Below are 9,882 nucleotides of genomic sequence, written 5' to 3'. Positions count from 1 at the left end.
GTGAACTTTCTCATCATAAGAGCAAGCTCTCCATCATCTTCAACATCGGATGAGCTTTCATGATGATCATCTTCTTCATTGCTTGAGCTTGAATCTTGCTTGATCATCTTGAGCTTGCGGGCTTTGTTTGCCTTGGTCTTTAGAGCAATTGATTTGCTTGAAGTTGGCTCTTCGGTCATACCAAGGATACTCATTTCATGAGCGCGAATTTCGCCCACAAGCTCTCCCACTTCCATTGTATCAAGATTCTCCTTTTGAAGCATAGCATTGATAATGTTGTACTTGGGCTTCGGAAGGAGCATGAGAATCTTGCGGTTGATGGAGCCACTGTCAATTTTGGAAACTTCAAGAGCATTAATGTCCTTGACAATGACATTCAAGCGAGAGTACATATCATTGCAATTTTCATGAGCTAGCATTTTAAAGGAATCATACTTAGCTCTAAACAAGTGATATTTTTGCTCACGAACTTTAGTGGAGCCTTCATGAATTTCAATGAGTTCCTTCCAAATATCACTTGCTAAGTCCATGCCATTAACTCTAGCAAAGACTTCCTCACTTATGGCCTCGAAAATTGCATTTCTAGCCTTGGCATTCCATTTTAATTGTTCGGTGGTGGGAGTTCCGGTGAACCCGGTCTTAGTGGCCAACCACACTTCGGGGGCAATCGCATCAAGATATGCGGCCATGCGAACTTTCCAATAAGCAAAGTTCTTGCCCTCGAAGTGGGGCGGCGAACCACCCATCTTGGCCATAGCTCTAGGCGGTGAAGCCTAATGATCCAAATGAGCAACGAGGCTTTGATACCAATTGTAAGGATCGATGGACCAAGAGGGGGGGGGGGGGTGAATTGGGCCTTTTTCAAATTCTAAAACAAAGTAAAGCAATCTTAACCTATGCAATGCTAGTAGGGCACCAATTCACCAACCGGATAACTAAGCTTCTAACACAAGCTAAGAGAGCTAAAACAAAGTAAAGCCTAGCAAGGTAGAGCTAAGTTATGATCTCTAAGTCAAGCACATGAGTAAATTGCATGAAAGAAAAATGCTTGAATAAAAAGAATGGACAAGAGACAACCGGATTTTTTCCTGTGGTATCGATGTGTTGGCACACACCCCTAATCCACGTTGTGACACTCACAAAGAGTATTGTCACCTCCCAAGTCACCGAGACGAGGGCGCTCACTAAGAGTCTCCGTTCACCATCCCGGCGTGGTGGAGATCAAGCCACGTACAATCTTCTTCTCCGGGCTCCCACAATCCTTGGCAAGCTCCGCGAGAAAACACCTCGATCACCAAGATCGCCTAGGTGATGCCAATCACCAAGAGTAACAAGCTAAGGCCTTCACTTGAGCAAGAACCGATCACCAAGAACGGATGCACACTAGCTTCTCTCTACTCAAGTCCTTAATCTTGCTTCTTGATTGATTGAATGCACAAGTATGTGAATGATGAAGCTCAAGGTGGCTCTTGACTATAGTATGAGTGTATGGATGTTGCCTGGTGTCAAGAGTGGGCGAAATGACCCATTGGAGGGGTATATATAGGCAGCTCACACAAATAGAGCCGTTGGAGAAAAGCTGCCAGAAAACTGCGTAGCGCCGGTTAATCCGACGTACCCCCCATTGTCATCGTCGGTTTAACCGGTGAATGTAAACTGCCTCTTCTGAAAACTAGCCGTTACAACTGGGGCAGATTAACCGACGTAGCATCGGTTTAACCGGTGAGTGTAGTTGTCCACTGAACCACTGAAAAATCAAGTCTCTGGACAACTGCACCGACGTTAACTCAAACCTATCGTCGGTTTAACCGGTGAGTACAACTTTTGAATTCCTCTGAAAAAACCATCTCACTGGTCAATTGCACCGACGTCTTGATTCAAACAGCGTCGGTTAATCCGGTGAATAGAACTTGAATTGCCCTGGAAAAACCAACTCTGGACTAATGCACCGACGTTAAATTCAAACACGTCGGTTTAACCGGTGTATTGAATTTGTCCAGACTCTGCTGACTTCGTTTAACCGACGTATAGAAAATTGAGAGCGTCGGTTAAACCGGTGTATAGACTTTTTCTGATTTTGTCTTTTCTGATTTGAGTCTTGAGTGAAATCCAAATATTCTTGAGATATAGTTTGAGAACCACTTATTTGAACTTCTAGAAACCTGAGTGACCATAGTGTGCATCCATTTTCAAATGACCATGTCCATGCTCAAGTTACTAAGCCTTAACCCCTCTTAATAGTGTGATCACTACAAAACTATAAAACCTATACTAACCTAAGTGTCCTTCTCAACCTTGTGACACTTAGGACTAGAAAGATCCTTAGCCTTGACATATATATAAGTTGAATACCGAGATCGCCTTTTAGAATAACCGAAATTGAGGGGCCTCTTTTGACATATGACCAAATGAGCGATAATGATCTATTAAGCTGCACAAACTCATTAGTCACAATAATGGTTGTCATTAATCACCGAAACATACCTTGAGGGCCTAGATGCTTACACCGGTCTAAATTCCATTGACACTAATCTGACCGGTTGGGCTACTACTTCGGCTATTGAGGTTTCATAACTTATTGAGGCCGAGGTTAGTAATTAAAATGCTTGTTGTTGGACATTTGCATAATCAAGGACATATTGGAAGACAAGGTGAAAACAATTCAGAAGGGTTCAAGAGTAATATGGCCATCATCCAATCAAGATATTGCAGCGACCGATTGACTTTATAGCAATTCGGTCATTTTATGCATCCACAATAGCTTACAAGTGTGAGAATGATTTTTCAGTTGGTGTTTCAAGAATTCATAGCCAAGGTAATATGTACTCAGGCTTGGCTCGGCATGAAGCATAATTGAAGTAAGGATATTGAACAGAATCAAATGACATGGCCGATATACAATATCGTCCTTGAAAGCAAGACATGATTGGCGCAGGTGCTTCTCATTGTTTCAGTGCAATTTTGGGCTTTGAAAGATTTTTCTTCGTACGCAAGCTTCACCAAGAAATAGGGGGCATATGTAGACACCCAAAATTGGCAAATACCTTGTTCCCTCCTCAGAAGGTGTATTCTACTATGCCATGGGCGCCACGGGCATCGTACTTCTTGCCCCACGTGGGAGCACGAAGGAATTTGGATGCAATGCTATCTGATGCCGCATCCACCATCTCACCAGAGGGGAGGAAACTTCAGAAGACCTGTGTTTGACAGGTTAGCACGACCAGTGCATGACCAATCGGGATATCACCGATTAGGTCAGAGGCAACAGCCTGCACTGGTCAAGCCGGTTACCACCGACCAATCAGACCGGTCTCACCACGGATCATGTCAATTTCATTCTCCAAGACAGGTGTACCGTGTCAAAGAGAATAAAGAAGAGGTACAGTCCATTGTTGATTTAGAAAAGATTAAAGCCGATGCAATTGTGCAGATCGGCAACATCAAGGTGGTTGTCATTGAGGCGGGCACAAGACCAATGGTTCTTGGTAAATCGGTCGATACTTCTGTCCAGAGGCTTATCATGGCTGATGATCATGAGGCCAGCAGCAACACTACAACATCGAAGTACTTTCAACCAAGGTGGTGTCCGTCAGGGTTAACTCGTACTCAAAAGAGGAAGCTGCAATGTCTACAATGTCAGGAAAGGAATGGGCAGCAGGTCGAAAAACTGAAGGATAGGCAATTTAACAAATGCCCCATCATCCCTCAGAGCAAGGTGTGGTGGGTCAAGTCCGTTGATCAGCCAGTAGGACCGGTCGGACCGCCCTTACCGACCGGTCTGACCGGTATAGCCGACCGGTCTGATCGCCCTGACCAACCAGTCGACCGGTTCAGCCTGTAGTTGAGCAGAAAGCCGAATCAGAAACGCCCGTTTTGGCTCCTTGCAATGAAGAAACATTACTGGCGCCTTCAGTACAAGATGATGAGGAGCTAGTGGATCATGAGGGTACGCCAAGAATGCAGCAACGTGGAGCTCAACGAGACTTTAGTGCTCGGGGGGGGGGCAGAAAATCAGCAAATGGTAATTTACCTCATAAAGTTTCTATTCAATTGATCAATTTGCAAAGGATTCTCAAGACTTTGATTATGTTTTGTTTTGAAGTCTTGAATTGATTCAAAAATTTAATATTAGCAAATAAAGCCGAATCAAAAGTTTTTCAATTCGAGCTAGAAAGTTTGCAAACTGTCAGTGAGAAAAAACATAGAGAAACTTTAAAACAATAAGCATCAGGTCATCATGTTCAAAAGATATTTCATGCTAAGGACAGCTGTTCAGTAATGCAAGAAGGCACATCATGAACAAACCGGTCTAAATTCCATTGACACTAATCTGACCGGTTGGGCTACTACTTCGGCTATTGAGGTTTCATAACTTATTGAGGCCGAGGTTAGTAATTAAAATGCTTGTTGTTGGACATTTGCATAATCAAGGACATATTGGAAGATAAGGTGAAAACAATTCAGAAGGGTTCAAGAGTAATATGGCCATCATCCAATCAAGATATTGCAGCGACCGATTGACTTTATAGCAATTCGGTCATTTTATGCATCCACAATAGCTTACAAGTGTGAGAATGATTTTTCAGTTGGTGTTTCAAGAATTCATAGCCAAGGTAATATGTACTCAGGCTTGGCTCGTCATGAAGCATAATTGAAGTAAGGATATTGAACAGAATCAAATGACATGGCCGATATACAATATCGTCCTTGAAAGCAAGACATGATTGGCGTAGGTGCTTCTCATTGTTTCAGGGCAATTTTGGTCTTTGAAAGATTTTTCTTCGTACGCAAGCTTCACCAAGAAATAGGGGGCATATGTTGACACCCAAAATTGGCAAATACCGAGTTTGCTGGACAATCTGGGCGAACCGGGCAGACCGGTCATGTAAACTGGTCAGACCAGTCTGGGTAATAATATCAAAATGCCAATTGGACTACACCATTGTGTAGATCTCGTCGAGACGATCGAAATGCATAAATAGAACGTCCAATTTGGACTCTGGATGAGAAAGTTATGCCTACCGAAAGACCTGCACCCTAGTCTGACCGGTTAGACAGGTCCTGGGCGGTCAGACCGGTCCAGAGACCGGTTAGACCGATCCGAAATAGCCAATCCAAGTTAGGAGTTGTATTTTGACACATGATTTGTTAGGGTTTCGACTCGTAATGGGTACAAACCTCCCCACCCTGTATATATGAAGGGCCACGGCCGATTGAGGTAATTCCAATCGAATCAACACATTTATCCTTTTACTTTTTATCTCCAAACCCTAGCTTTTCCAACCCACTACTGGAAATCGCATGTTTCCCTAGGGTTAGTTTTGTTCCCTAGGAAACATTGCACAACCGTAGGGACTCATTTGTTTCCCTAGGACTGCACCTCAAAACTGTAGGGAATCTTTTATATTTCAAGGCATTGGACTGAAGTAAAGGGAAGGACTCCTGCGAGTGTGTTAACATGTTTGCTGAAGCACTATCATCCTGGTTTAGTTACCTATAGAAGACTGTGGTTGCAGCAACATGGAAGCATTTCCAAGCAGCAAAGGACTCAGCTGGGAAATCCGTTGCTGATATTGTTATTGAAGGATTTTTGGTAATTGTATTAATTGAATATGCTGTGCAGGTCATGTTATTGTGTTTATCCTTTTAGAACTAGTGTTTTTCTTGAAGTTAGCCCTGAAAGCCTGATCATCCGTAGTACATGTGACCTTGAATATGCATGGTCTGCCAAGCATGCTTAACTTTTATGTTGCCAAATGCTTAACTTTTATGTTGCCAAATCTGGGCAAAGATAATTGTAGTCTATTGATCTCTTTTGCTTTTTTTTTTGGCTTGTTCACTTTTGCAGGAAAGGTTTAGATTCAACCCAGCTAAAGAAGATGAATCAAGAGAGGTTGTTGGTGCTTGCTGCTCAGACCTGCTGCGAAGCATCATGTATTATGCAAGAATCACTGCTACAATGGATCATTTTCGCATAGTGGAGGGAAGAAAAATTTGTGACAAGATTGCCGGGCAATTCTATTTGACACGGGAGGAGTACATTGCCCAACGGCTTACTTGGTGCAAACAAGACTGTTGGGATGCTTTGGCCACTAAATGGAGCAGTCCTGAATTCAAGGAAAGGTTTGAGAAAAATCGTCAAAATCGCTTGAGCAGGAGATTTAAACCTCACATAGGAGGATCCAATTCCATTGCAGTAATACGACAGAAGATGGTTAGTGTTCATTTATTGCTGAAAATTTGAGGCCTGCCTCCACAATGTATTGTATTTCATTACTGCATGTTCCATTGTTGGTAGATAATGTCATTCTGAATATTTGGTGTGAAAATGTTGACTTGGGCCAATTTGTTAGTAGAAAAGTGTTTGAAATGTCCACAGAAATCAGACTTCATGTTTTTCTGATTCTTAAACAAACAAAGATAATGTTTGCCTCATCTGCTGTTTAATTCATTGCTTGTTTAATTACACAGGTTGGTACCTTTGGCTCATCTGTTGGAATGAAAACTCCTGAAGAAACATTGAGTAGGATTGCAAGTGGAAATTTTCGCAGCCATGTGAATGCAACTACAAGTGGTGGGGGTACCTACTCTCCACCAGTAGAGGAAGTCTTCCCATTATTTCCATAGCAACTTTGGTTAAGCTAGCATATTTAGTCTCATGTCACTTAGTGAATCAACTTGTAAGATGTTATTTTGCAACTAATATTAGTGGACCATAATGCTTGTATTAGTGAATCATGGAGCTTCAGTATTAGTGGACCATCAAGCTTGTATTGTTAAGTTGTTACCTACGTGAATGTTTTATCTTATGAAATTAATGCTATTGTTCCCATTCACATGTATTTGATTTTATTTTTTTAGAAAAAAATAAGATGTGAATTCAAATATATATTTTGTATTGGTTTCAAATTTAAATTTGTATAGGAGCTGGTTAAATAGTTTGAACAAAATATTCCCTAGAGTAGTAATTCCTAGGGAAAGTCCTAGGGAAACTAACTTTACACGTTGGCAGAGGGGAGCGGTACCCAGACCTTTCCCTAGGAACCAGTTTCCTAGGGAAATAGGAGTCCCCTACCGTTTCCCAGAAAACCGTAGGGCAATGGACCTTTTCCCGTCGAATATTTCCCTAGGAACCGTTCCCCACCAAAGATCCTAGGGAAACCTGATCCCTACCGTTTTTCATCCTTTCCCTAGGAATCGAAACCCTAGGGAAACATGCGATTTCCAGTAGTGACCCCTTGCTGTTCTTCGCTCGTCTCTACGGTGTTTGAGGGCGTTCTGGGTGGCCTTCCGACTCTAGGACAACCCTAGGTTTGCGAGCTCTGATGGGTCCCTCCCGAGCTCGTGGTTTTAGGTTTTCGCGGCGTCTCTGCCTCAAGCGGTCTGACCGGTCTAAAGAACCGGTCTGACCGGCCTGCACAGGAGCTTGCTGGTGAGAATCGTTTGCGATCCGCGCATGCTAGCGCTTTTGTGTGTTGACCAGATTTGCGTCAACATATTTTGGCGACTCCGCTGAGGACTATGCAAACTTCAATCTGGACCGTCGGATCAACATCCAAGGGGTATAGGGGGATTGTGTAATTTTACAATTAACCGCCCACCTCTAATCACACTTTTGCAAATCCCCCTTCCGACCCTCTTTGCGCACCCCCTTGGATGTTGATCCAGTGGTCTAGATTGAAGTTTGCACAGTTTTCATAAAGAGATTGGTTTGCACCTGATAGGTTCTCTATTAGTTTTATCCTAAATTATAAAATATACTTGTCTATCTTTAACAAAATTTATAGAAAAATAAATTAATATGTACGATAACAAATAAATGCACTATGAAAATATATTTTATGGCCTGTCTAGTGAAACTCGTTTGGTGTTGTCGATATCTATATTTTTTTAAATTCAATCAAAGTTAAAAAAGTTAAAACAATCTATAATTTGAAATGGAGGAATGGAATGAGTATTTGTGAACCATCACACTAACTTCAATGAAACCACAAAGATGTAATCAAAGGCTACAAATTTTACGTGAGAGCCATCTTATGTATGAGAAACATGGCTTTTTGAATGTGGAGTGTCACGCCATCTGAAATGGTGTAATCTAGTGAAACATGGCTTTTACTGCTATTGATCTTACTAAGGACTTAGAAATTGCTATGCTCTTATTAATAAGGTTCCTTCTCCTGTACATGAAATTCCAGTAGACAGCGCTCTTGAGGAATTAATAGATGAACAATCTGATGATGAGGATCCAATTGTTTCAACCCCTAAAAAGAAATCTAAACCTCTGGTCAGGCTATCTCTCTCTGGTCCAAGAAAGAAAAAGAATAAGAGTAAGGGAATCCCTACTCAAGTCAATTCAGGCATGGTTGGTGACCAAGGAATCCATGGTCCCTCCATTAAGCCAACAGTTATAAAAATAAAGAAAAAAATGAAAGGTCTCATGTGGAATTGCGGGGGCATCAAGAAAAAAGGTGGCCAACAGTTATAAACCTGATTTCTGAACATAAGTTCTATTTTATTGGCCTCCAAGAAACTATGCAAGGAGATATCTCTGACCAAATCCTAAGAAACTTGGACCCAATGAATAATTATCTTTGGAAGTGGATCTCTTCTAGAGGAAGATCTGGGGGGGTCCTGGTAGGCATTAATATTGAGCAGCTTGATGTGGGCTCTTTTAGTGAGGGAGAATTCATGTTACAACTTAACTTGTGGGACAAAAAGCTTAAAGTGAAATGGAATCTACTCACTGTTTATGGTGCTGCTCAGGATGAGAGAAAGGATGCTTTCCTGAGTGAATTACTTCTTTCTATAGCAGAAATAGAGAGCCTCTGGTAATTGGTGGAGATTTTAATATTATCAGGTTTCCATCAGAAAAGAATAAACCTAATACAGTTGGTAGGTTCACAAATAGCTTTAATGCCATTATTTCTGCTTATGAGTTATGTGACATTAACATGTCAAATGGCAAGTTTACCTGGTCCAATAACCAGGCTGATCCAACTTTGGAGAGATTAGACAGGGTCTTGTTTAACAAAGATTGGGATGACCTTTTTCTAGTGTGCCAATTCAAAGACTTCCTAGAGAAGTCTCAGATCACAATCCCCTGATACTCTGTACTGACCTGAATCCCCCTATGAAGTTCCTTGCTTTCAGGTTTGAACTCTCTTGGTTGTCACATTGTGACTTTAAACAAAAGTTGAACAAATTTGGAAATCTCCCTGTCATGCAGAATCTGCATTTGATAGAATTCAGAGTAAGCTAAAGAAATTCAAGCAATACTTTAAGGGCTCGGGTTTCAACATCCAAGGTGAAAGGAAGAAAAGAAAACAACAAATCCAGTCTGAGTTGCATGATCTCGAAAAAGAAGAGGAAATGTCCAATCTATCATGCAGTCAGCTCCATCTGAGACATGAACTAAGATGTGAACTGATGAATATCCTGGAAGAGGAGGAATTATATTGGTTTAAGAGGTCACATGAAAATTGGCTTCATAAAGGAGATAACAACACAGCTTATTTTCATAGAGTGACCAATGGCAGGAGAAGGAAATGCAATATATTTTCTCTCTTTGATGGTGACCAGGAGATCATTGGTGACCAGCAGCTCTTGGAACATGCAACCAATTATTATAAAACCTTGTTTGGACCTGCTGCTGGTAGCCCCATCTCTTTGAACACCTCTCTATGGGAAGATGTTCAGAAAATTTCTGAGTATGATAATCAACTCTTGTGCAGCCCCTTCTCTGAAGAGGAAATAAAAAAGGCTTTATTTCAAATGGAACATAATAAGGCTGTAGGCTCAGATTCTATCCCTATTGAATTTTTTCAGACCTGCTGGGAGATCATAAAAGAAGATATTGTGGAATTGTTTGATGATTTCCATAAA

This window comes from Panicum virgatum, chromosome 7N (assembly GCF_016808335.1).
Source record: "Panicum virgatum strain AP13 chromosome 7N, P.virgatum_v5, whole genome shotgun sequence".
Taxonomy (NCBI): Eukaryota; Viridiplantae; Streptophyta; class Magnoliopsida; order Poales; family Poaceae; genus Panicum; species Panicum virgatum.
This window is presented reverse-complemented; position numbering follows the sequence as displayed.